Genomic DNA, 22,737 nt, shown 5'->3' with positions numbered 1-22,737 from the left:
TTTCGTGCTGAAAATACATACACTCCTTCTTCCCTCCCCCCCTCCCATCATTTGTTTCCTTGTGCGTTCACACTGCACCTCTCCTTCTCGTTCTAATATCGATTAAAATGCCCCTGATTCTTGACTCACATTTGCATATAAACCAACGGACCATAGTTCCAGTCGCGCGTAACGTCGAACGACCCATCTGAAAAAAAATTGTTGCGATACGAGGACTTCCCAAGAGGTCACCCATCCGAGTACTACTCTCACCAAAGCACACTTAACTGCAGAGTTCTGATGGGATCCAGTGCATTAGAGCTAGTATGATGCCACTTGTTTAATTTTGCGCTTCAAATACATACACTCCATCTCTTTTCTTCCTCCTTCCGTCATTTGTTTCCTTGTGCGTGCGCACTGCACCTCCCGTACTCGTTCTAATATCAAGTAAAATGTCAGGGCACCATGACTCAAATTTGCAAATAAACCTGTGGACCATAAATCATGTCGCGCGTAACGTCGAAAGAATCATCAGCAAAAAGATGGGTGCAACTCGAGGACCTCCCAAGAAAATGGGTGAAATATAAGGACTTCGCAGGAGGTCACCCATCCGGGTACTTTTCTCACCCAAGCACCCTTAACTGCGGAGTTCTGATAGAATCCGTTGAATTAGTGCTGGTATGATCTCTCATGTTTCATTCTGCACTGCAAATACGTACATTCTTTCTCCTTCCATCCCCCCTCCGTCATTTGTTTCCTTGTGCGTGCACTCTGCATCTCTCTTTCTTGTTCTAATATCAAGTATTATGCCCCGGCACCGTGACTCACCTTTGCAAATGAACCAGCGATTCATAATTCCATTTGCGCGTAACGTCGAACAACCTATCCAAAAAAAATAGGTGCAACACGAGGGCTTCCCAAGTGGTCACCCATCCGAGTACTACTCTCGCCCAAGCACACTTAACTGCAGAGTTCTGATGGGACCCGGAGCTTTAGTGCTGGTATGATCGCACCTGTTTAATTTCGCGCTACAAATATATACAATCCTTCTCCTTTCTTCCCCCTCCGGTCATTTGTTTCCTTGTGCGTTCACACTTCACCTCTCATTCTCGTTCTAATATCGATTAAAATGCCCCTGCTTCTTGACTCACATTTGCGCATAAACCAATGGACCCTAGTTCCAGTCGCGCGTAACGTCGAACGACCCGTCTGAAAAAAAAATTGGTGCGACACGAGGACTTCCCAAGAGGTCACCCATCCGAGTACTACTCTCGCCCAAGCACACTTAACTGCGGAGTTCTGATGGGATCCGGCGCATTAGTGATGGTATGATCGCACCAATTTAATTTCGCGCTGCAAATACATAAAGTCCTTCTCCTTTCCTCCCCCTCCCGTCATTTATTTCCTTGTGCGTGCGCACTGCACCTCTCGTTCTCATTCAAAAATCAAGTAAAATGCCACGGCGTCGTGACTCACATTTGCGAATAAATCTGCGGACCATAATTAAAGTCGCGCGTAACGTCGAACGACACATCTGAAAAAAAGAAAATGGGTGCAACACGAGAACTTCCCAGGAGGTAACCCATTATTGTACCACTTTCGCCAAAGCACACTTAACTGCGAAGTTCTGATGGGATCCGGTGCATTTGTGCTGGTGTGACCGCACCTGTTTAATTTCGTGCTGAAAATACATACACTCCTTCTTCCCTCCCCCCCTCCCATCATTTGTTTCCTTGTGCGTTCACACTGCACCTCTCATTCTCGTTCTAATATCGATTAAAATGCCCCTGATTCTTGACTCACATTTGCATATAAACCAGCGGACCATTGTTCAAGTCGCGAGTAACGTCGAACGACCCATCTTAAAAAAAATTATTGCGATACGAGGACTTCCCAAGAGGTCACCCATCCGAGTACTACTCTCGCCCAAGCACACTTAACTGCAGAGTTCTGATGGGATCCAGTGCATTAGTGCTGGTATGATGCCACTTGTTTAATTTTGGGCTTCAAATACATACAGTCCTTCTCTTTTCTTCCTTCTCCAGTCATTTGTTTCCTTGTTCGTGCACACTGCACCTCCCGTACTCGTTCTAATATCAAGTAAAATGCCATGGCGCCGTGACTCACATTTACGAATAAACCTGCGGACCATAAATCAAGTCGCGCATAACGTCGAAAGAATCATCTGCAAAAATATGGGTGCAACACGAGGACCTCCCAAGAAAATGGGTGAAATATAAGGACTTCGTAGGAGGTCACCCATCCGAGTACTTTTCTCGTCCAAGCACCCTTAACTGCGGAGTTCTGATAGAATCCGTTGCATTAGTGCTGGTATGATCCCACATGTTTCATTCTGCACTGTAAATACATACACTCTTTCTCCTTCCATCCCCCCTCCCGTCATTTGTTTCCTTGTGCGAGCACTCTGCATCTCTCTTTCTCGTTCTAATATAAAGTAATATGCCCCGGCACCGTGACTCACCTTTGCAAATGAACCAGCAGTTTATAATTCCATTCGCGCGTAACGTCGAACAACCCATCCGAAAGAAAATAGGTGCAACACGAGGGCTTCCCAAGTGGTCACCCATCCGAGTACTACCCTCGCCCAAGCACTCTTAACTGCGGAGTTCTGATGGGATCCGGAGCTTTAGTGCTGGTATGATCGCACCTGTTTAATTTCGCGCTGCAAATACATACACTCCTTCTCCTTTCTTCCCCCTCTCGTCATTTGTTTCCTTGTGCGTTCACACTTCACCTCTCATTCTCGTTCTAATATCGATTAAAATGCCCCTGCTTCTTGACTCACATTTGCGTATAAACCAGTGGACACTAGTTCCAGACGAGCGTAACGTCGAACGACCCGTCTGAAAAAAAATTGGTACGACACGAGGACTTCCCAGGAGGTCACCCATCCGAGTACTAATCTCGCCCAAGCGCACTTCACTGCGGAGTTCTGATGGGATCCGGTGCATTAGTGTAGGTATGATCGCACCTGTTTAATTTTGCGCTGCAAATACATAAACTCATTCCCCTTTTTTCCCCCTCCCATCATTTGTTTCCTTGTGCGTGCGCACTCCACCTCCCGTTCTCGTTCTAATATCAAGTAAAATGCTACAGCGCCGTGACTCACATTTGCGAATAAACCTGAGGACCATAATACAAGTCGCACGTAACGTCGAAAGAATCATCTGCAAAAAAATGGGTGCAACACGAGGACTTCACAAGAAAATGGGTGAAATATAAGAACTTCGCAGGAGGTAACCCATGCTAGTACTACTCTCGCCCGAGCACTTTTACCTTCGGAGTTCTGATAGAATCCGTTGCATTAGTGCTGGTATGATCGCACCTGTTTCATTTTGCGCTGCAAATACATACACTCCTTCTCCTTTCTTTCCCCTCCTGTCATTTGTTTCCTTGTGCGTGTGCACTGCACCTCTCGTTCTCGTTCAAATATCAAGTAAAATGCCTCGGTGCCGTGACTCACATTTGTGAATAAATCTGCGGACCATAATTAAAGTCACGCGTAACGTCGAACGGCACATCTGAAAAAAAAAAAATAGGTGCAACACGAGAACTTCCCAAGAGGTAACCCATCATTGTACTACTTTCACCAAAGCACACTTAACTGCGGAGTTCTGATGGGATCCGGTGCATTTGTGCTGGTGTGACCGCACCCGTTTAATTTCGTACTTAAAATACATACACTCCTTCTTCCCTCCCGCCCTCCCATCATTTGTTTCCTTTTGCGTTCACGGTGCACCTCTCCTTCTCGTTCTAATATCGATTAAAATGCCCCTGATTCTTGACTCACATTTACGTATAAACCAGCGGACCATAGTTCCAGTCGCGCGTAACGTCGAACGACTCATCTGAAAAAAAATTGTTGCGATACGAGGACTTCCCAAGAGGTCACCCATCCGAGTACTACTCTCGCCCAAGAACACTTAACTGCAGAGTTCTGATGGGATCCAGTGCATTAGTGCTGGTATGATGCCACTTGTTTAATTTTGCGCTTCAAATACATAAACTCCTAATCTTTTCTTCCTCCTCCCGTTATTTGTTTCCTTGTGCGTGCGCACTGCACCTCCCGTACTCGTTCTAATATCAAGTAAAATGCCACGGCGCCGTGACTCACATTTGCGAATAAACCTGCGGACCATAAATCAAGTCGCGCGTAACGTCGAAAGAATCATCTGCAAAAAGATGGGTGCAACACGAGGACCTCCCAAGAAAATGGGTGAAATATAAGAACTATGCAGGAGGTCACCCATCCGAGTACTTTTCTCTCCCAAGCACTTTTAACTGCGGAGTTCTGATAGAATCCGTTGCATTAGTGCTGGTATGATCCCTCATGTTTCATTCTGCACTGCAAATACATACACTATTTCTCCTTCCATCCCCCCTCCCGTCATTTGTTTCCTTGTGCGTGCACTCTGCATCTCTCTTTCTCGTTCTAATATCAAGTAATATGCCCCGGCACCGTGACTCACCTTTGCAAATGAACCAGCGGTTTATAATTCCATTCGCGCGTAACGTCGAACAACCCATCCGAAAAAAAATAGGTGCAACACGAGGGCTTCCCAGGTGGTCACCCATCCGAGTACTACTCTCACCCAAGCAACTTAACTGCGGAGTTCTGATGGGATCCGGAGCTTTAGTGCTGATATGATCGCACCTTTTTAATTTCGCGCTGCGAATACATACACTCCTTCTCCTTTCTTCCCCCTCCCGTCATTTGTTTCCTTGTGCGTTCACACATCACCTCTCATTCTCGTTCTAATATCGATTAAAATGCCCCTGCTTCTTGACTCACAATTGCGTATAAACCAGCGGACCCTAGTTCCAGACGCGCATAACGTCGAACGACCCGTCTGAAAAAAAATTGGTGCGACAAGAGGACTTCCCAGGAGGTCACCCATCCGAGTACTAATCTCGCCTAAGCGCACTTCATTGCGAAGTTCTGATGGGATCCGGTGCATTAGTGCTGGTATGATCGCACCTGTTTAATTTTGCGCTGCAAATACATAAACTCATTCCCCTTTCTTCCCCCTCCCGTCATTTGTTTCCTTGTGCGTGCGCACTGCACCTCCCGTTCTCGTTCTAATATCAAGTAAAATGCTACAACACCGTGACTCACATTTGCGAATAAACCTGAGGACCATAATTCAAGTCGCGCGTAACGTCGAAAGAATCATCTGCAAAAAAATGGGTGCAACACGAGGACTTCTTAAGAAAATGGGTGAAATATAAGGACTTCGCAGGAGGTCACCCATCCTAGTGCTACTCTCGCCCAAGCACCCTTACCTACGGAGTTCTGATAGAATCCGTTGCATTAGTGCTGGTATGATCGCACCTGTTTCATTTCGCGCTGTAAAAACATACACTCCTTCTCCTTTCTTCCCCCTCCCGTCATTTGTTTCCTTGTGCGTGCGCACTGCACCTCTCGTTCTCGTTCAAATATCAAGTAAAATGCCATGGCGCCGTGACTCACATTTCCGAATAAATCTGCGGACCATAATTAAAGTACCGCGTACCGTCGAATGACACATCTGAAGAAAAAAAAATGGGTGCAACACGAGAACTTCCCAGGAGGTAACCCATCATTGTACTACTTTCGCCAAAGCACACTTAACTTCGGAGTTCTGATGGTATCCGGTGCATTTGTGCTGGTGTGACCGCACCTGTTTAATTTTGTGCTGAAAATACATACACTCCTTCTTCCCTCCCCCCCTCCCATCATTTGTTTCCTTTTGCATTCACACTGCACCTCTCCTTCTCGTTCTAATATCGATTAAAATGCCCCTGATTCTTGACTCACATTTGCGTATAAACTAGCAGACCATAGTTCCAGTCGCGCGTAACGTCGAATGACCCATCTGAAAAAAAAATTTTGCGATACGAAGACTTCCCAAGAGGTCACCCATCCGAGTACTATTCTCGCCCAAGGACACTTAACTGCAGAGTTCTGATGGGATCCAGTGAGTAGTGCTGGTATGATGCCACTTGTTTAATTTTGCGCTTCAAATATATACACTCATTCTCTTTTCTTCCTCATCCCATCATTTGTTTCCTTGTGCGTGCGCACTGCACCTCCTGTACTCGTTCTAATATCAAGTAAAATGCCACGGCGTCGTGACCCACATTTGCGAATAAATCTGCGGACCATAAATCAAGTCGCGCGTAACGTCAAAAGAATCATCTGCAAAAAGATGGGTGCAAAACGAGGACCTTCCAAGAAAATGGGTGAAATATAAGGACTTTGCAGGAGGTCACCCATCCGAGTACTTTTCTCTCCCAAGCACCCTTAACTGCCGAGTTCTGATAGAATCCGTTGCATTAGTGCTGGTATGATCCCTCATGTTTCATTCTGCACTGCAAATACATACACTCTTTCTCCTTTCATCCCCCCTCCCGTCATTTGTTTCCTTGTGCGTGCACTCTGTATCTCTCTTTCTTGTTCTAATATCAAGTAATATGCCCCGGCACCGTGACTCACCTTTGCAAATGAACCAGCGGTTTATAATTCCATTCGCGCGTAACGTCGAACAACCCATCCGAAAAAAAATAGGTGCAACACGAGGGCTTCCCAGGTGGTCACCCATCCGAGTACTACTCTCACCCAAGCACACTTAACTGGGGAGTTCTGATGGGATCCGGAGCTTTAGTGCTGATATGATCGCACCTTTTTAATTTCGCGCTGCAAAAACATACACTCCTTCTCCTTTCTTCCCCCTCCCGTCATTTGTTTCCTTGTGCGTTCACACATCACCTCTCATTCTCGTTCTAATATCGTGTCGCACCAATAATTTTTTTAGACGGGTCGTTCGACGTTATGCGCGACTGGAACTGGGGTCCGCTTGTTTATACGCAAATGTGAGTCAAGAAGTAGGGGCATTTTAATCGATATTAGAACGAGAATGAGAGGTGAAGTGTGAACGCACAAGAAAACAAATGACGGGAGGGGGAAGAAAGGAGAAGGAGTGTATGTATTTGCAGCGCGAAATTAAACAGGTGCGATCATACCAGCACTAAAGCTCCGGATCCAATCAGAACTCCCCAGTTAAGTGTGATTGGGCGAGGGTAGTACTCGGATGGTTGACCACCTGGGAATCCCTCGTGTTGCACCTATTTTTTTTCGGATGGGTTGTTCGACGTTACGCGCGAATGGAATTACAAACTGCTGGTTCATTTGCAAAGGTGAGTCACGGTGCCGGGGCATATTACTTGATATTAGAACGAGAAAGAGAGATGCAGAGTGCACGCACAAGGAAACAAATGATGGGAGGGGGGATGGGAGGAGAAAGAGTGTATGTATTTGCAGCGCAGAATGAAACATGAGGGATCATACCAGCACTAATGCAACGGATTCTATTAGAACTCCGCAGTTAAGGGTGTTTGGGCGAGAAAAGTACTCGTATGGGTGACCTCCTACGAAGTCCTTATATTTCACCCATTTTCTTAGGAAGTACTCGTGTTGCACCCATTTTTTTGCAGATGATTCTTTCGACGAAACGCGCAACTTGAGTTATGGTCCTTAGGTTTATTCGCAAATGTGAGTCACGGCACCGTAGTATTTTACTTGATATTAGAACGAGTACGGGAGGTGCAGTGCGCACGCACAAGGAAACAAATGACGGGAGGGGAAAGAAAGGAGAAGGAGCTTATGTATTTGCAGCGCAGAATTAAACGAGTGCGATTATACCAGCACTAATGCACTGGATCCCATCAGAACTCTGCAGTTAAGTGTGCTTGGGCGAGAGTAGTACTCGGATGGGTGACCTCATGGGAAGTCCTCGTGTCGCACCAATTTTTTTCCAGACGGGTCGTTCGACGTTACGCGCGACTGGAACTATGGTCCGCTGGTTTATATGCAAATGTGAGTCAAGAATTAGGTGCATTTTAATCGATATTAGAATGAGAAGGAGAGGTGCAGTGTGAACGCACAAGGAAACAAATGATGGGAGGGGGGGAGGGAAGAAGGAGTGTATGTATTTTCAGGACGAAATAAAGCAGGTGCAGTCACACCAGCACAAATGCACCGGATCCCATCAGAACTCCGCAGTTAAGTGTGCTTTGGCAAAAGTAGTACAATGATGGGTTACCGCCTGGGAAGTTCTCGTGTTGCACCCATTTTCTTTTTTTCAGATGTGCCGTTCGACGTTACGCGCGACTTTAATTATGGCCCGCAGATTTATTCGCAAATGTGAGTCACGGCGCCGTGGCATTTTACTTGATATTTGAACGAGAACGAGAGGTGCAGTGCGCACGCACAAGGAAAAAAATCACGGGAGGGGGAAGAAAGGAGAAGGAGTTTATGTATTTGCAGCGCGAAATAAAACAGGTGCGATCATACCAGCACTAATGCAACGGATTCTATCAGAACTCCGTAGGTAAGGGTGCTTGGGCGAGAGTAGTACTAGCATGGGTTACCTCCTGGGAAGTCCTTATATTTCATCCATTTTCTTGTGAAGTCCTCGTGTTGCACCTATTTTTTTGCAGATGATTCTTTCGACGTTACGCGCGACTTGAATTTTGGTCCTCAGGTTTATTCGCAAATGTGAGTCACGGCACTGTACCATTTTACTTGATATTAAAACGAAAACGGGAGGTTCAGTGCGCACGCACAAGGAAACAAATTACGGGAGGGGGAAGAAAGAAGAAGGAGTTTATGTATTTGCAGCGCGAAATGAAACAGGTGCGATCATACCAGCACTAATGCAACGGATTCTATCAGAACTCCGTAGGTAAGGGTGCTTGGGCGAGAGTAGTACTAGCATGGGTTACCTCCTGCGAAGTCCTTATATTTCACCCATTTTCTTGTGAAGTCCTCGTGTTGCACCCATTTTTTTGCAGATGATTCTTTTGACGTTACGCGCGACTTGAATTATGGTCCTCAGGTTTATTCGCAAATGTGAGTCACGGCGCTGTAGCATTTTACTTGATATTAGAACGAGAACGGGAGCTGCAGTGCGCACGCACAAGGAAACAAATGACGAGAGGGGGACGAAAGGGGAATGAGTTTATGTATTTACAGCAAAAAATTAAACAGGTGCAATCATTCCAGCATTAATGCACCGGATCCCATCAGAACTCCGCAGTTAAGTATGCTTGGGTGAGAGTAGTACTCGGATGGGTGACCTCTTGGGAAGTCCTCGTGTCGCACCAATTTTTTTTCAAACGGGTCGTTCGACGTTACGCGCGACTGGAACTAGGGTCCGCTGGTTTATACGCAAATGTGAGTCAAGAAGCAGGGGCATTTTAATCGATATTAGAACGAGAATGAGAGGTGAAGTGTGAACGCACAAGGAAACAAATGACCGGAGGGGGAAGAAAGGAGAAGGAGTGTATGTATTTGCAGCGCAAAATTAAACAGGTGCGATCATATCAGCACTAAAGCCCCGGATCCCATCAGAACTCCGCACTTAAGTGTGCTTGGGCGAGAGTAGTACTTGGATGGGTGACAACTTGGGAAGCCCTCGTGTTGCACCTATTTTTTTCGGATGGGTATTTCGACGTTACGCGCGAATGGAATTATAAACCGCTGGTTCATTTGCAAAGGTGAGTCATGGTGCCGGGGCAAATTACTTGATATTAGAACGAGAAAGAGAGATGCAGAGTGCACGCACAAGGAAACAAATGACAGGAGGGGGGATGGGAGGAGAAAGAGTGTATGTATTTGCAGTGCAGAATGAAACATGAGGAATCATACCAGCACTAATGCAACGGATTCTATCAGAACTCCGCAGTTAAGGGTGCTTGGGCGAGAAAAGTACTCGGATGGGTGACCTCCTGCGAAGTCCTTATATTTCACCCATTTTCTTGGGAGGTCCTCGTGTTGCACCCATCTTTTTGCAGATGATTCTTTCGACGTTACGCGCGACTTGATTTATGGTTTGCAAGTTTATTCGGAAATGTGAGTCACGGCGCCGTGGCATTTTACTTGATATTAGAACGAGTACGGGAGGTGCAGTGCGCACGCACAAGGAAACAAATGACGGGATGAGGAAGAAAAGAGAAGGAGTGTATGTATTTAAAGCGCAAAATTAAACAAGTGGCATCATACCAGCACTAATGCACTGGATCCCATCAAAACTCTGCAGTTAAGTGTGCTTGGGCGAGAGTAGTACTCGGATGGGTGACCTCTTGGGAAGTCCTCGTATCGCAACAATTTTTTTTCAGATGGGTCGTTCGACGTTACGCGCGACTGGAACTATGATCCGCTGGTTTATACGCAAATGTGAGTTAAGAATCAGGGGCATTTTAATTGATATTAGAACGAGAATGAGAGGTGCAGTATGAACGCACAAGGAAACAAATGATGGGAGGGGGGGAGGGAAGAAGGAGTGTATGTATTTTCAGCACGAAATTAAACAGGTGCGGTCACACCAGCACAAATGCAACCGATCCCATCAGAACTCTGCAGTTAAGTGTGCTTGGGCGAGAGTAGTACTCGAATGGGTGACCTCTTGGGAAGTCCTTATATTTCACCCATTTTTTTGCAGATAATTCTTTGGACGATACGCGCGACTTGAATTATGGTCCTCAGGTTTATTCGCAAATGTGAGTCACGGCACCGTAGCATTTTACTTGATATTAGAACGAGCACGGTAGGTGCAGTTCGCACGCACAAGGAAACAAATGACGGGAGGGGGAAGAAAGGAGAAGGAGTTTATGTATTTGCAGCACGAAATTAAACGGGTGCGATCATACCAACACTAATGCACCAGATCCCATCAGAACTCCGCAGTTAAGTGTGTTTGGGCGAGAGTAGTACTTGGATGGGTGACCTCCTGGGAAGTCCTCGTGTCGCACCAATTTTTTTTCAGACGAGTCGTTCGACGTTACGCGCGACTGGAACTAGGTTTCGCTGGTTTATACGCAAATGTAAGTCAAGAAGCAGGGGCATTTTAATCGATATTAGAACGAGAAGGAGAGGTGCAGTGTGAACGCACAAGGAAACAATTGATGGGAAGGGAAGGGAAGGAGAAGGAGTGTATTTATTTTCAGCACGAAATGAAACAGGTGCGATGATACCAGCACTAACGCAACGGATTCTATCAGAACTCCGTAGGTAAGGGTGCTTGGGCGAGAGTAGTACTAGCATGGGTTACCTCCTGCGAAGTCCTTATATTTCACCCATTTTCTTGTGAAGTCCTCGTGTTGCACCCATTTTTTTGCAGATGATTCTTTCGCCGTTACGCGCGACTTGAATTATGGTCCTCAGGTTTATTCGCAAATGTGAGTCACGTCGCCGTGGCATTGTACTTGATATTAGAACGAGTACGGGAGGTGCAGTGCGCACGCACAAGGAAACAAATGACAGGAGTAGGAAGAAAATAGAAGGAGTGTATGTATTTGAAGCGCAAAATTAAACAAGTGGCATCATACCAGCACTAATGCACCGGATCCCATCAGAACTCTACAGGTAAGTGTGCTTGGGCGAGAGTAGTACTCGGATGGGTGACCTCTTGGGAAGTCCTCGTATCGCAATAATTTTTTTTCAGAGGGGTCGTTCGACGTTACGCGCGACTGCAACTATGGTCCGCTGGTTTATACGCAAATGTGAGTCAAGAAGTAGGGGCATTTTAATCGATATTAGAACGAGAAGGAGAGATGCAGAGTGCACGCACAAGGAAACAAATGACGGGAGGGGGGGATGGAGGGAGAAAAAGTGTATGTATTTGCAGCGCAGAATGAAACATGAGCAATCATACCAGCACCAATGCAATGGATTCTATCAGAACTCCGCAAGTTAAGGGTGCTTGGGCGAGAGTAGCACTAGGATGGGTGACCTCCAACGAAGTCCTTATATTTCACCCATTTTCTTAGGAAGTCGTCGTGTTCCACCCATTTTTTTGCAGATGATTCTTTCGACGATACGCGCGACTTGAATTATGTTCCTCAGGTTTATTCCCAAATGTGAGTCACGGCACCGTAATATTTTAATTGATATTAGAGCGAGCACGGGAGGTGCAGTGCGCACGCACAAGGAAACAAATGACGGGAGGGGGAAGAAAGGAGAAGGAGTTTATGTATTTGCAGCGCAGAATTAAACGGGTGCGATCATACAAGCACTAATGCACTGGATCCCATCAGAACTCTGCAGTTAAGTGTGTTTGGGCGAGAGTAGTACTCGGATTGGTGACCACCTGGGAAGTCCTCGTGTCGCACCAATTTTTTTTCAGACGGGTCGTTCGACGTTACGCGCGACTGGAACTATGGTCCACTGGTTTATACGCAAACGTGAGTCAAGAATTAAGGGCATTTTAATCGATATTAGAACGAGAATGAGAGGTGCAGTGTGAACGCACAAGGAGACAAGTGATGGGAGGGGGGGAGGGACGAACGAGTGTATGTATTTTCAGTACGAAATTAAACAAGTGCGGTCACACCAGCACAAATGCACCGGATCCCATCAGAACTCCGCAGTTAAGTGTGCTTTGCCGAGAGTAGTACAATGATGGGTTACCTCCTGGGAAGTTCTCGTGTTGCACCCATTTTCTTTTTTTCAGATGTGCCATTCGACGTTACGCGCGACTTGAATTATGGTCCGCAGATTTATTCGCAAATGTGAGTCACGGCGCCGTGGCATTTTACTTGATATTTGAACGAGAACGAGAGGTGCAGTGCGCACGCACAAGGAAACAAATGACGGGAGGGGGAAGAAAGGAGAAGGAGTGTATGTATTTGCAGCGCGAAATGAAACAGGTGCGATCATACCAGCACTAATGCAACGGATTCTATCAGAACTCTGTAGGTAAGGGTGCTTGGGCGAGAGTAGTACTAGTATGGGTTACCTCCTGCGAAGTCCTTATATTTCACCCATTTTCTTGTGAAGTCCTCGTGTTGTACCCATTTTTTTGCAGATGATTCTTTCGACATTACGCGCAACTTGAATTATGGTCCTCAGGTTTATTCGCAGATGTCAGTCACGGCGCTGTAGTATTTTACTTGTTGTTAGAACGAGAACGGGAGGTGCAGTGCGCACGCACAAGGATACAAATGACGGGAGGGGGAAGAAAGGGGAATGAGTTTATGTATTTGTAGCGCAAAATTAAACAGGTGCGATCATACCAGCACTAATGCACCGGATCCCATCAGAACTCCGCAGTGAAGTATCCTTGGGCGAGATTAGTACTCGGATGGGTGACCTCCTGGGAAGTCCTCGTGTCGCACTAATTTTTTTTTTCAGACGGGTCGTTCGACGTTACGCGCGACTAGAACTAGGGTCCACTGGTTTATACACAAATGTGAGTCAAGAAGCAGGGGCATTTTAATCGATATTAGAACGAGAAGAAGAGATGCAGAGTGCACGCACAAGGAAACAAATGACGGGAGGGGGGATGGAGGGAGAAAAAGTGTATGTATTTGCAGTGCAGAATGAAACATGAGCAATCATACCAGTACCAATGCAACGGATTCTATCAGAACTCCGTAGTTAAGGGTGCTTTGGCGAGAAAAGTACTCGGATGGGTGACCTCCTGCGAAGTCCTTATATTTCACCAATTTTCTTAGGAAGTCCTCGTGTTGCACCCATTTTTTTGCAGATGATTCTTTCGACGATACGTGTGACCTGAATTATGGTCCTCAGGTTTATTCGCAAATATGACTCACGGCACCGTAGTATTTTACTTTATATTAGAACAAGCACGGGAGGTGCAGTGCGCACGCACAAGGAAACAAATGACGGGAGGGGGAAGAAAGGAGAAGGAGTTTATGTATTTGCAGCGCGAAATTAAACGGGTGCGATCATACCAGCACTAATGCACTAGATCCCATCAGAACTCTGCAGTTAAGTGTGCTTGGGCGAGAGTAGTACTCGAATGGTTGACCTCCTGGGAAGTCCTCGTGTCGCACCAATTTTTTTTCAGAAGGGTCATTCGACATTACGCGCGACTGGAACTATGGTCCACTGGTTTATACGCAAATGTGAGTCAAGAATCAGGGGCATTTTAATCGATATTAGAAAGAGTAGGAGAGATGCAGTGTGAACGCACAAGGAAACAAATGATGGGACGGGGGAGGGAAGAAGGAGTGTATGTATTTTCAGTACGAAATTAAACAAGTGCGGTCACACCAGCACAAATGCACCGGATCCCATCAGAACTCCGCAGTTAAGTGTGCTTTGGCGAAAGTAGTACAATGATGGGTTACCTCCTGGGAAGTTCTCGTGTTGCACCCATTTTCTTTTTTTCAAATGTGCCGTTCGACCTTACGCGCGACTTTAATTATGGTCCGAAGATTTATTCACAAATGTGAGTCACGACGCCGTGGAATTTTACTTGATATTTAAATAAGAACGAGAGGTGCAGTGCGCACGCAAAAGGAAACAAATGACGGGAGGGGGAAGAAAGGAGAAGGAGTGTATGTATTTTCAGCACGAAATGAAACAGGTGCGATCATACCAGCATTAATGCACCGGATCCCATCAGAACTTCGAAGTTAAGTGTGCTTGGGCGAGAGTAGTACTCAGATGGGTGACCTCCTGGGAAGTTCTCGTGTCGCACTAATTTTTTTTTCAGACGGGTCGTTCGACGTTACGCGCGACTGGAACTAGGGTCCACTGGTTTATACGCAAATGTGAGTCAATAAGTAGTGGCATTTTAATCGATATTAGAACGAGAAGGAGAGATGCAGAGTGCACGCACAAGGAAACAAATGACGGGAGGGGGGGATGGAGGGAGAAAAAGTGTATGTATTTGCAGCACATAATGAAACATGAGCAATCATACTAGCACAAATGCAACGGATTCTATCAGAACTCCGCAAGTTAAGGGTGCTTGGGCGAGAGTAGCACTAGGATGGGTGACCTCTTGCGAAGTCCTTATATTTCACCCATTTTCTTAGGAAGTCCTCGTGTTGCACCCATTTTTTTGCAGATGATTCTTTCGACGATACGCGCGACTTGAATTATGGTCCTCAGGTTTATTCGCAAATGTGAGTCACTGCACCGTAACATTTTACTTTATATTAGAACGAGTACGGGAGGTGCAGTGCGCAAGCACAAGGAAATAAATGACGGGAGGGGGAAGAAAGGAGAAGGAGTTTATGTATTTGCAGCGCAGAATTAAACGGGTGCGATCATACCAGCAATAATGCACCGGATCCCGTCAGAACTCCGTAGTGAAGTGTGCTTGGGCGAGATTAGTACTCGGATGGGTGACCTCCTGGGAAGTCCTCGTGTCGCACCAATTTTTTTTCAGACGGGTTGTTTGACGTTACGCACGTCTGGAACTAGGGTCTGCTGGTTTATACGCAAATGTGAGTCAAGAAGCAGGAGCATTTTAATCGATATTAGAACGAGAATGAGAGGTGAAGTGTGAACGCACAAGGAAACAAATTACGGGAGGGGGAAGAAAGGAGAAGGAGTGTATGTATTTGCAACGTGAAATTAAACAGTTGCGATCATACCAGCACTAAAGCTCCTGATACCATCAGAACTCCGCAGTTAAGTGTGCTTGGGAAAAGTAGTACTCGGATGGGTGACCACTTGGGAAGCCCTCGTGTTGCACCAATTTTTTTTCGGATGGGTTGTTCGACGTTACGCACGAATGGAATTATAAACCGCCGGTTCATTTGCAATGGTGAGTCACGGTGCCGGGGCATATTACTTGATATTAGAACGAGAAGGAGAGATGCAGAGTGTATGCACAAGGAAACAAATGAAGGGAGGGGGGATGGAGGGAGAAAAAGTGTATGTATTTTCAGCAAGAAATGAAACAGGTGCGATCATACCAGCATTAATGCAACGGATTCTATCATAACTCTGTAGGTAAGGGTGCTTGGGCGAGAGTAGTACTAGCATGGGTTACCTCCTGCGAAGTCCTTATATTTCACCCATTTTCTTAGGAAGTCCTCGTGTTGCACCCATTTTTTTGCAGATGATTCTTTCGACGATACGCGTGACCTGAATTATGGTCCTCAGGTTTATTCGCAAATATGAGTCACGGCACAGTAGTATTTTACTTTATATTTGAACGAGCACGGGAGGTGCAGTGCATACGCACAAGGAAACAAATGACGGGAGGGGGAAGAAAGGAGAAGGAGTTTATGTATTTGCAGTGCGGAATTAAACGGGTGCGATCATACCAGCACTAATGCACCGGATCCCGTCAGAACTCCGCAGTTAAGTGTGCTTTGGCGAGAGTAGTACTCGGATTGGTGACCTCCTGGGAAGTCCTCGTGTCGCACCAATTATTTTTCAGACGGGTCGTTCGAGGTTACGCGCGATTGGAACTAGGGTTCGCTGGTTTATACGCAAATGTGAGTCAAGAAGCAGGGGCATTTTAATCGATATTAGAATGAGAAGGAGAGGTGCAGTGTGAACACACAAGGAAACAATTGATGCGAAGGGGAAGGAAGGAGAAGGAGTGTATGTATTTTCAGCAAGAAATGAAACAGGTGCGATCATACCAGCATTAATGCAATGGATTCTATCAGAACTCCGTAGGTAAGGGTGCTTGGGCGAGAGTTGTACTAGCATGGGTTTCCTCCTGGGAATTCCTTATATTTCACCCATTTTCTTGTGAAGTCCTCGTGTTGCACCTATTTTTTTGCAGATGATTCTTTCGACGTTACGCGCGACTTGAATTATGGTCCTCAGATTTATTCGCAAATGTGAGTCACAGCGCCGTGGCATTTTACTTGATATTAGAACGAGAACAGGAGGTGCAGTGCGCACGCACAAGGAAACAAATGATGGAAGGGGGAAGAAAGGGGAATGAGTTTATGTATTTGTAGCGCAAAATTAAACGGGTGCGATCACACCAGCACTATTGCACCGGATCCCATCAGAACTCCGCAGTTAAGTGTGCTTCGGCGAGATTAGTACTCGGATGGGTGACCTCCTGGGAAGTTCTCGTGTCGCACCAATTTTTTTTAAGACGGGTCGTTCGACGTTACGCACGTCTGGAACTAGGGTCCGCTGGTTTATACGCAAATGTGAGTCAATAAGCAGGGGCATTTTAATCGATATTAGAACGAGAATGAGAGATGCAGAGTGCACGCACAAGGAAACAAATGACGGGAGGGGGGATGGAGGGAGAAAAAGTGTATGTATTTGCAGCGCAGAATGAAACAGGTGCGATCATACCAGCACCAATGCAACGGATTCTATCAGAACTCCGCAAGTTAGGGGTGCTTGGGCGAGAGTAGTACTAGCATGGGTTACCTCCTACGAAGTCCTTATATTTCACCCATGTTCTTAGGAAGTCCTCGTGTTGCACCCATTTTTTTGCAGATGATTCTTTCGACGATAAGCTCGACTTGAATTATGGTCCTTAGGTTTATTCGTAAATGTGAATCACGGCACCGTAGCATTTTACTTGATATTAGAACGAGCACGGGAGGTACAGTTCGCACGCACAAGGAAACAAATGGCGGGAGGGGGAAGAAAGGAGAATGAGTTTATGTATTTGCAGCGCGGAATTAAACAGGTGCGATCATAACAGCACTAATGCACCAGATCCCATCAGAACTCCGCAGTTAAGTGTGCTTGGGTGAGATTAGTACTCGGATGGGTGACCTCCTAGGAAGTCCTCGTGTCGCACCAATTTTTTTTCTGACGGGTCGTTCGACGTTACGCGCGTCTGGAACTTGGGTCCGCTGGTTTATACGCAAATGTGAGTCAAGAAGCAGGGGCATTTTAATCGATATTAGAACGAGAATGAGAGCTGAAGTGTGAACGCACAAGGAAACAAATGACGGGATGGGGAAGAAAGGAGAAGGAGTGTATGTATTTGCAGCTCGAAATTAAACATGTGCGATCAGACCAGCACTAAAGCTCCGGATCCCATCAGAACTCCGCAGTTAAGGGTGCTTAGGCGAGGGTAGTACTCGGATGGGTGACCACCTGGGAAGCCCTCGTGTTGCACCTATTTTTTTTCGGATGGGTTGTTCGACGTTACCCGCGAATGGAATTATAATCCACTGGTTCATTTGCAAAGGTGAGTCACGGAGCCGGGGCATATTACTTGATATTAGAACGAGAAAGAGAGATGCAGAGTGCACGCACAAGGAAACAAATGACGGGAGGGGGGATGGAAGGAGAAAGAGTGTTTGTATTTGCAGTGCAGAATGAAACATGAGGGATCATACCAGCACTAATGCAACGGATTCTATCAGAACTCCGCAGTTAAGGGTGCTTGGGCGAGAAAAGTACTCGGATGGGTGACCTCTTGCGAAGTCCTTATATTTCACCCATTTTCTTGGGAGGTCGTCGTGTTGCACCCATCTTTTTGTAGATGATTCTTTCGACGTTACGCGCGACTTGATTTATGATTCGCAGGTTTATTCGCAAATTTGAATCACGGCGTCGTGGTATTTTACTTGATATTATAACGAGTACGGGAGGTGCAGTGCGCACGCACAAGGAAACAAATGACGGGAGGAGGAAGAAAAGAGAAGGAGTGTATGTATTTGAAGCGCAAAATTAAACAAGTGGCATCATACCAGCACTAATGCACTAGATCCTATCAGAATTCTGCAGTTAAGTGTGCTTGGGCGAGAGTAGTACTCGGATGGGTGACCTCTTGGGAAGTCCTTGTATCGCAACAATTTTTTTTCAGATGGGTCATTCGACGTTACGCGCGACTGGAACTATGGTCCGCTGGTTTATACGCAAATGTGAGTAAAAAATCAGCGGCATTTTTATCGATATTAGAACGAGAAGGAGAGGTGCAGTGTGAACGCACAAGGAAACAAATGATGGGAGGGGGGGAGGGAAGAAGGAGTGTATGTATTTTCAGCACGAAATTAAACAGGTGCGGTCACACCCGCACAAATGCATCGGATCCCATCAGAACTCCGAAGTTAAGTGTGCTTTAACGAAAGTAGTACAATGATGGGTTACCTCCTGGAAAGTTCTCGTATTGCACCCATTTTCTTTTTTTCAGATGTGACGTTCGACGTTACGCGCGACTTTAATTATGGTCCGCAGATTTATTCGTAAATGTGAGTCACGGCGCCGTTACGCGCGACTGGAACAAGGGTCCACTGGTTTATACGTAAATGTGAGTCAAGAAGCAGGAGCATTTTAATCGACATTAGAACGAGAAGGAGAGATGCAGAGTGCACGCACAAGGAAACAAATGACGGGAGGAGGGATGGAGGGAGAAAAAGTGTATGTATTTGCAGCGCAGAATGAAACATGAGCAATCATACCAGCACCAATACAACGGATTCTATCAGAACTCCGCAAGTTAAGGGTGCTTGGGCGAGAGTAGAACTAGGATGGGTGACCTCTTGCGAAGTCCTTATATTTCACCCATGTTCTCAGGAAGTCCTCGTGTTGCACCCATTTTTTTGCAGATGATTCTTTCGACGATACGCGCGACTTGAATTATGGTCCTCAGGTTTATTTGCAAATGTGAGTCACGACGCCGTGGCATTTTACTTGATATTAGAACGAGTACGGGAGGTGCAGTGCGCACGCACAAGGAAACAAATGACGGGAGGAGGAAGAACAGAGAAGGAGTGTATGTATTTGAAGTGCAAATTTAAACAAGTGGCATCATGCCAGCACTAATGCGCTGGATCCCATCAGAACTCTGCAGTTAAGTGTGCTTGGGCGAGAGTAGTACTCGAATGGGTGACCTTTTGGGAAGTCCTCGTATCGCAACAATTTTTTTTCAGATTGGTCGTTCGAAGTTACGCGCGACTGGAACTATGGTCCGCTGGTTTATACGCAAATGTGAGTCAAGAATCAGGGGCATTTTAATCGATATTCGAACGAGAAGGAGAGGTGCAGTGTGAACGCACAAGGAAACAAATGATGGGAGGGGGGGAGGGAAGAAGGAGTGTATGTATTTTCAGCACGAAATTAAACAGGTGCGGTCACACCAGCACAAATGCACCGAATCCCATCAGAACTCCGCAGTTAAGTGTGCTTTGACGAAAGTAGTACAATGATGGGTTACCCCCTGGGAAGTTCTCGTGTTCCACCCATTTTCTTTTTTTCAGATGTGCTGTTTGACGTTACGCGCGACTTTAATTATGGTCCGAAGGTTTTTTCGCAAATGTGAGTCACGGCGCCGTGGCATTTTACTTGATATTTGAACGAGAACGAGAGGTGCAGTGCGCACGCACAAGAAAATAAATGACGGGAGGGGGAAGAAAGGGGAATGAGTTTATGTATTTGCAGCGCAAAATTAAACAGGTGCGATCATACCAGCACTAATGCACCGGATCCCATCAAAACTCCACAGTTAAGTGTGCTTAGGCGAGATTAGTACTCAGATGGGTGACTTCTTGGGAAGTCCTAGTGTCGCACCAATTTTTTTTCAGACAGGTCGTTCGACGTTACTCGCGTCTGGAACTAGGATCCGCTGGTTTATACGCAAATGTGAGTGATGAAGCAGGGGCATTTTAATCGATATTAGAACGAGAATAAGAGGTGAAGTGTGAACGCACAAGGAAACAAATGACGGGAGGGGGAAGAAAGGGGAAAGAGTGTATGTATTTGCAGCGCAAAATTAAACAGGTGCGATCATACCAACACTAAAGCTCCAGATCCCATCAGAACTCTGCAGTTAAGTGTGCTTAGGGGAGGGTAGTACTCGGATGGGTGACCACTTGGGAAGCCCTCGTGTTGCACCTATTTTTCTTTGGATGGGTTGTTCAATGTTACGCGCGAATGGAGTTATAAACCGCTGGTTCATTTACAAAAGTGAGTCACAGTGCCGGGGTATATTACTTGATATTAGAACGAGAAAGAAAGATGCAGAGTGCACACACAAGGAAACAAATGGCAATAGGGGGGATGGAAGGAGAAAGAGTGTATGTATTTGCAGTGCAGAATGAAACATAAGGGATCATACCAGCACTAATGCAACGGATTCTATCAGAACTACACAGTTAAGGGTGCTTGGGCGAGAAAAGTACTCGGATGGGTGACCTCCTGCGAAGTCCTTATATTTCACCTATTTTCTTAGAAAATCCTCGTGTTGCACCCATTTTTTTGCAGATGATTCTTTCGACGTTACGCGCGACTTGAATTATGGTCCTCAAGTTTATTCGCAAATGTGAGTCACGGCACCGTAGCATTTTACTTGATATTAGAACGAGTACAGGAGGTGCAGTGCGCACGCACAATGAAACAAATGACGGGAGGGGGAAGAAAGGAGAAGGAGTTTATGTATTTGCAGCGCGGAATTAAACGGGTGCGATCACACCAGCACTAAAGCTTCGGATCCCATCAGAACGCCGCAGTTAAGTGTGTTTGGGAGAGAGTAGTACTCGGATGGGTCACCACCTGGGAAGCCCTCGTGTTGCACCTATTTTTTTTTCGGATGGGTTGTTCGACGTTACGCGCGAATGGAATTATAAACCGCTGGTTCATTTGCAAAGGTGAGTCACGGTGCCGGGGTATATTACTTGATATTAGAACGAGAAAGAGAGATGCAGAGTGCACGCACAAGGAAACAAATGACCGGAGGGGGAAGAAAGGAGAAGGAGTGTATGTATTTGCAGCGCGAAATTAAATAGGTGCGATCATACCAGCACTAAAGCCCCGGATCCCATCAGAACTCCGCACTTAAGTGTGCTTGGGCGAGAGTAGTACTCGGATGGGTGACAACTTGGGAAGCCCTCGTGTTGTACCTATTTTTTTTCGGATAGGTTGTTCGACGTTACGCGCGAATGGAATTATAAACCGCTTGTTCATTTGCAAAGGTGAGTCACGGTGCTGGGGCATATTACTTGATATTAGAACGAGAAAGAGAGATGCAGAGTTCACGCACAAGGAAACAAATGACGGGAGGGGGGACGGGAGGAGAAAGAGTGTATGTATTTGCAGTGCAGAATGAAACATGAGGGATCATATCAGCACTAATGCAACGGATTCTATCAGAACTCCGCAGTTAAGGGTGCTCGGGCGAAAAAAGTACTCGGATGGGTGACCTCCTGCGAAGTCCATATATTTCACCCATTTTCTTGGGAGGTCCTCGTGTTGCACCCATCTTTTTGCAGATGATTCTTTCGACGTTACGCGCGACTTGATTTATTGTTCGCAGGTTTATTCGCAAATGTGAGTCACGGCGCCGTGGCATTTTACTTGATATTAGAACGAGTACGGGAGGTGCAGTGCGCACGCACAAGGAAACAAATGACGGGATGAGGAACAAAAGAGAAGGAGTGTATGTATTTGAAGCGCAAAATTAAACAAGTGGCATCATACTAGCACTAATGCACTGGATACCATCAGAACTCTGCAGTTAAGTGTGCATGGGCGAGAGTAGTACTCGGATGGGTGACCTCTTGGGAAGTCCTCGTATCGCAACAATTTTTTTTCAGATGGGTCGTTCGACTGGAACTAGAGTCCGCTGGTTTATACGCAAATGTGAGTCAAGAAGCAGGGGTATTTTAATCGATATTAGAACGAGAAGGAGAGGTGCAGTGTGAACGCACAAGGAAACAATTGATGGGAGGGGGAGGGAAGAAGAAGGAGTGTATGTATTCTCAGCACGAAATGAAACAGGTTCGATCATACCAGCACTAATGCAACAGATTCTATCAGAACTCCGTAGGTAAGGGTGCTTGGGCGAGAGTAGTACTAGCATGGGTTACCTCCTGCGAAGTCCTTATATTTCACCCATTTTCTTGTGAATTCCTTGTATTGCACCCATTTTTTTACAAATGATTATTTCGACGTTACGCGCGACTTGAATTATGGTCCTCATGTTTATTCGCAAATGTGAGTCACGGCGCCGTGACATTTTACTTGATATTAGAATGAGAATGGGAGGTGCAGTGCGCACGCAC

The 22,737-nt window shown here is 46.1% G+C and overlaps 5 non-coding genes and 37 pseudogenes across 5 annotated transcripts; 29 read left to right on the top strand and 13 right to left on the bottom strand.

The window, feature by feature from the left end:
- Nucleotides 1-875: 875 nt before the first annotated feature.
- On the bottom strand, nt 876-994 carry LOC148241662 (5S ribosomal RNA). Its single transcript, XR_015814838.1, has one exon. It is a non-coding gene; the product is annotated as a 5S ribosomal RNA (ribosomal RNA).
- Nucleotides 995-1,200: 206 nt separating this feature from the next.
- Nucleotides 1,201-1,319, bottom strand: LOC148241661 (5S ribosomal RNA). Its single transcript, XR_015814371.1, has one exon. It is a non-coding gene; the product is annotated as a 5S ribosomal RNA (ribosomal RNA).
- Nucleotides 1,320-1,528: 209 nt separating this feature from the next.
- Nucleotides 1,529-1,647, bottom strand: LOC148241660 (5S ribosomal RNA; annotated as a pseudogene).
- A 204-nt stretch (nt 1,648-1,851) lies between these two features.
- Nucleotides 1,852-1,969, bottom strand: LOC148241659 (5S ribosomal RNA; annotated as a pseudogene).
- Nucleotides 1,970-2,530: 561 nt separating this feature from the next.
- Nucleotides 2,531-2,649, bottom strand: LOC148241658 (5S ribosomal RNA). The gene has a single exon (XR_015815715.1). It is a non-coding gene; the product is annotated as a 5S ribosomal RNA (ribosomal RNA).
- Nucleotides 2,650-2,854: 205 nt separating this feature from the next.
- On the bottom strand, nt 2,855-2,973 carry LOC148241657 (5S ribosomal RNA; annotated as a pseudogene).
- Nucleotides 2,974-3,208: 235 nt separating this feature from the next.
- Nucleotides 3,209-3,327, bottom strand: LOC148241656 (5S ribosomal RNA; annotated as a pseudogene).
- Nucleotides 3,328-3,536: 209 nt separating this feature from the next.
- Nucleotides 3,537-3,655, bottom strand: LOC148241655 (5S ribosomal RNA; annotated as a pseudogene).
- Nucleotides 3,656-3,859: 204 nt separating this feature from the next.
- LOC148241654 (5S ribosomal RNA) lies at nt 3,860-3,977 on the bottom strand (annotated as a pseudogene).
- Nucleotides 3,978-4,538: 561 nt separating this feature from the next.
- Nucleotides 4,539-4,656, bottom strand: LOC148241653 (5S ribosomal RNA; annotated as a pseudogene).
- Nucleotides 4,657-4,861: 205 nt separating this feature from the next.
- Nucleotides 4,862-4,980, bottom strand: LOC148241652 (5S ribosomal RNA; annotated as a pseudogene).
- Nucleotides 4,981-5,543: 563 nt separating this feature from the next.
- Nucleotides 5,544-5,662, bottom strand: LOC148241651 (5S ribosomal RNA; annotated as a pseudogene).
- Nucleotides 5,663-6,544: 882 nt separating this feature from the next.
- Nucleotides 6,545-6,663, bottom strand: LOC148241650 (5S ribosomal RNA; annotated as a pseudogene).
- Nucleotides 6,664-6,988: 325 nt separating this feature from the next.
- LOC148241649 (5S ribosomal RNA) lies at nt 6,989-7,107 on the top strand (annotated as a pseudogene).
- Nucleotides 7,108-7,667: 560 nt separating this feature from the next.
- LOC148241648 (5S ribosomal RNA) lies at nt 7,668-7,786 on the top strand (annotated as a pseudogene).
- A 204-nt stretch (nt 7,787-7,990) lies between these two features.
- LOC148241647 (5S ribosomal RNA) lies at nt 7,991-8,109 on the top strand (annotated as a pseudogene).
- A 917-nt stretch (nt 8,110-9,026) lies between these two features.
- Nucleotides 9,027-9,145, top strand: LOC148241646 (5S ribosomal RNA; annotated as a pseudogene).
- Nucleotides 9,146-9,350: 205 nt separating this feature from the next.
- Nucleotides 9,351-9,469, top strand: LOC148241645 (5S ribosomal RNA; annotated as a pseudogene).
- A 560-nt stretch (nt 9,470-10,029) lies between these two features.
- On the top strand, nt 10,030-10,147 carry LOC148241644 (5S ribosomal RNA; annotated as a pseudogene).
- A 204-nt stretch (nt 10,148-10,351) lies between these two features.
- Nucleotides 10,352-10,470, top strand: LOC148241643 (5S ribosomal RNA; annotated as a pseudogene).
- A 205-nt stretch (nt 10,471-10,675) lies between these two features.
- LOC148241642 (5S ribosomal RNA) lies at nt 10,676-10,794 on the top strand. The gene has a single exon (XR_015814283.1). It is a non-coding gene; the product is annotated as a 5S ribosomal RNA (ribosomal RNA).
- A 560-nt stretch (nt 10,795-11,354) lies between these two features.
- On the top strand, nt 11,355-11,472 carry LOC148241641 (5S ribosomal RNA; annotated as a pseudogene).
- A 562-nt stretch (nt 11,473-12,034) lies between these two features.
- LOC148241640 (5S ribosomal RNA) lies at nt 12,035-12,153 on the top strand (annotated as a pseudogene).
- Nucleotides 12,154-12,357: 204 nt separating this feature from the next.
- LOC148241639 (5S ribosomal RNA) lies at nt 12,358-12,476 on the top strand (annotated as a pseudogene).
- A 563-nt stretch (nt 12,477-13,039) lies between these two features.
- On the top strand, nt 13,040-13,158 carry LOC148241638 (5S ribosomal RNA; annotated as a pseudogene).
- A 562-nt stretch (nt 13,159-13,720) lies between these two features.
- Nucleotides 13,721-13,839, top strand: LOC148241637 (5S ribosomal RNA; annotated as a pseudogene).
- A 203-nt stretch (nt 13,840-14,042) lies between these two features.
- LOC148241636 (5S ribosomal RNA) lies at nt 14,043-14,161 on the top strand (annotated as a pseudogene).
- A 209-nt stretch (nt 14,162-14,370) lies between these two features.
- On the top strand, nt 14,371-14,489 carry LOC148241635 (5S ribosomal RNA). Its single transcript, XR_015814273.1, has one exon. It is a non-coding gene; the product is annotated as a 5S ribosomal RNA (ribosomal RNA).
- Nucleotides 14,490-15,052: 563 nt separating this feature from the next.
- On the top strand, nt 15,053-15,171 carry LOC148241634 (5S ribosomal RNA; annotated as a pseudogene).
- Nucleotides 15,172-16,054: 883 nt separating this feature from the next.
- Nucleotides 16,055-16,173, top strand: LOC148241633 (5S ribosomal RNA; annotated as a pseudogene).
- Nucleotides 16,174-16,732: 559 nt separating this feature from the next.
- Nucleotides 16,733-16,851, top strand: LOC148241632 (5S ribosomal RNA; annotated as a pseudogene).
- A 561-nt stretch (nt 16,852-17,412) lies between these two features.
- LOC148241631 (5S ribosomal RNA) lies at nt 17,413-17,531 on the top strand (annotated as a pseudogene).
- A 205-nt stretch (nt 17,532-17,736) lies between these two features.
- Nucleotides 17,737-17,855, top strand: LOC148241630 (5S ribosomal RNA; annotated as a pseudogene).
- Nucleotides 17,856-18,416: 561 nt separating this feature from the next.
- LOC148241629 (5S ribosomal RNA) lies at nt 18,417-18,534 on the top strand (annotated as a pseudogene).
- A 204-nt stretch (nt 18,535-18,738) lies between these two features.
- Nucleotides 18,739-18,857, top strand: LOC148241628 (5S ribosomal RNA; annotated as a pseudogene).
- Nucleotides 18,858-19,482: 625 nt separating this feature from the next.
- LOC148241627 (5S ribosomal RNA) lies at nt 19,483-19,600 on the top strand (annotated as a pseudogene).
- Nucleotides 19,601-19,804: 204 nt separating this feature from the next.
- Nucleotides 19,805-19,923, top strand: LOC148241626 (5S ribosomal RNA; annotated as a pseudogene).
- Nucleotides 19,924-20,132: 209 nt separating this feature from the next.
- Nucleotides 20,133-20,251, top strand: LOC148241625 (5S ribosomal RNA; annotated as a pseudogene).
- Nucleotides 20,252-20,456: 205 nt separating this feature from the next.
- LOC148241624 (5S ribosomal RNA) lies at nt 20,457-20,575 on the top strand (annotated as a pseudogene).
- A 560-nt stretch (nt 20,576-21,135) lies between these two features.
- Nucleotides 21,136-21,254, top strand: LOC148241623 (5S ribosomal RNA; annotated as a pseudogene).
- A 206-nt stretch (nt 21,255-21,460) lies between these two features.
- Nucleotides 21,461-21,579, top strand: LOC148241622 (5S ribosomal RNA; annotated as a pseudogene).
- Nucleotides 21,580-22,140: 561 nt separating this feature from the next.
- LOC148241621 (5S ribosomal RNA) lies at nt 22,141-22,258 on the top strand (annotated as a pseudogene).
- The last annotated feature ends 479 nt before the right edge of the window (nt 22,259-22,737 follow it).

This window comes from Carica papaya, chromosome 8 (genome assembly GCF_054855325.1).
Source record: "Carica papaya isolate Zhongbai chromosome 8, ASM5485532v1, whole genome shotgun sequence".
Taxonomy (NCBI): domain Eukaryota; kingdom Viridiplantae; phylum Streptophyta; class Magnoliopsida; order Brassicales; family Caricaceae; genus Carica; species Carica papaya.
Note: the sequence above shows the minus strand (reverse complement) of the source record. Positions and strands in the feature narration are given on the sequence as shown.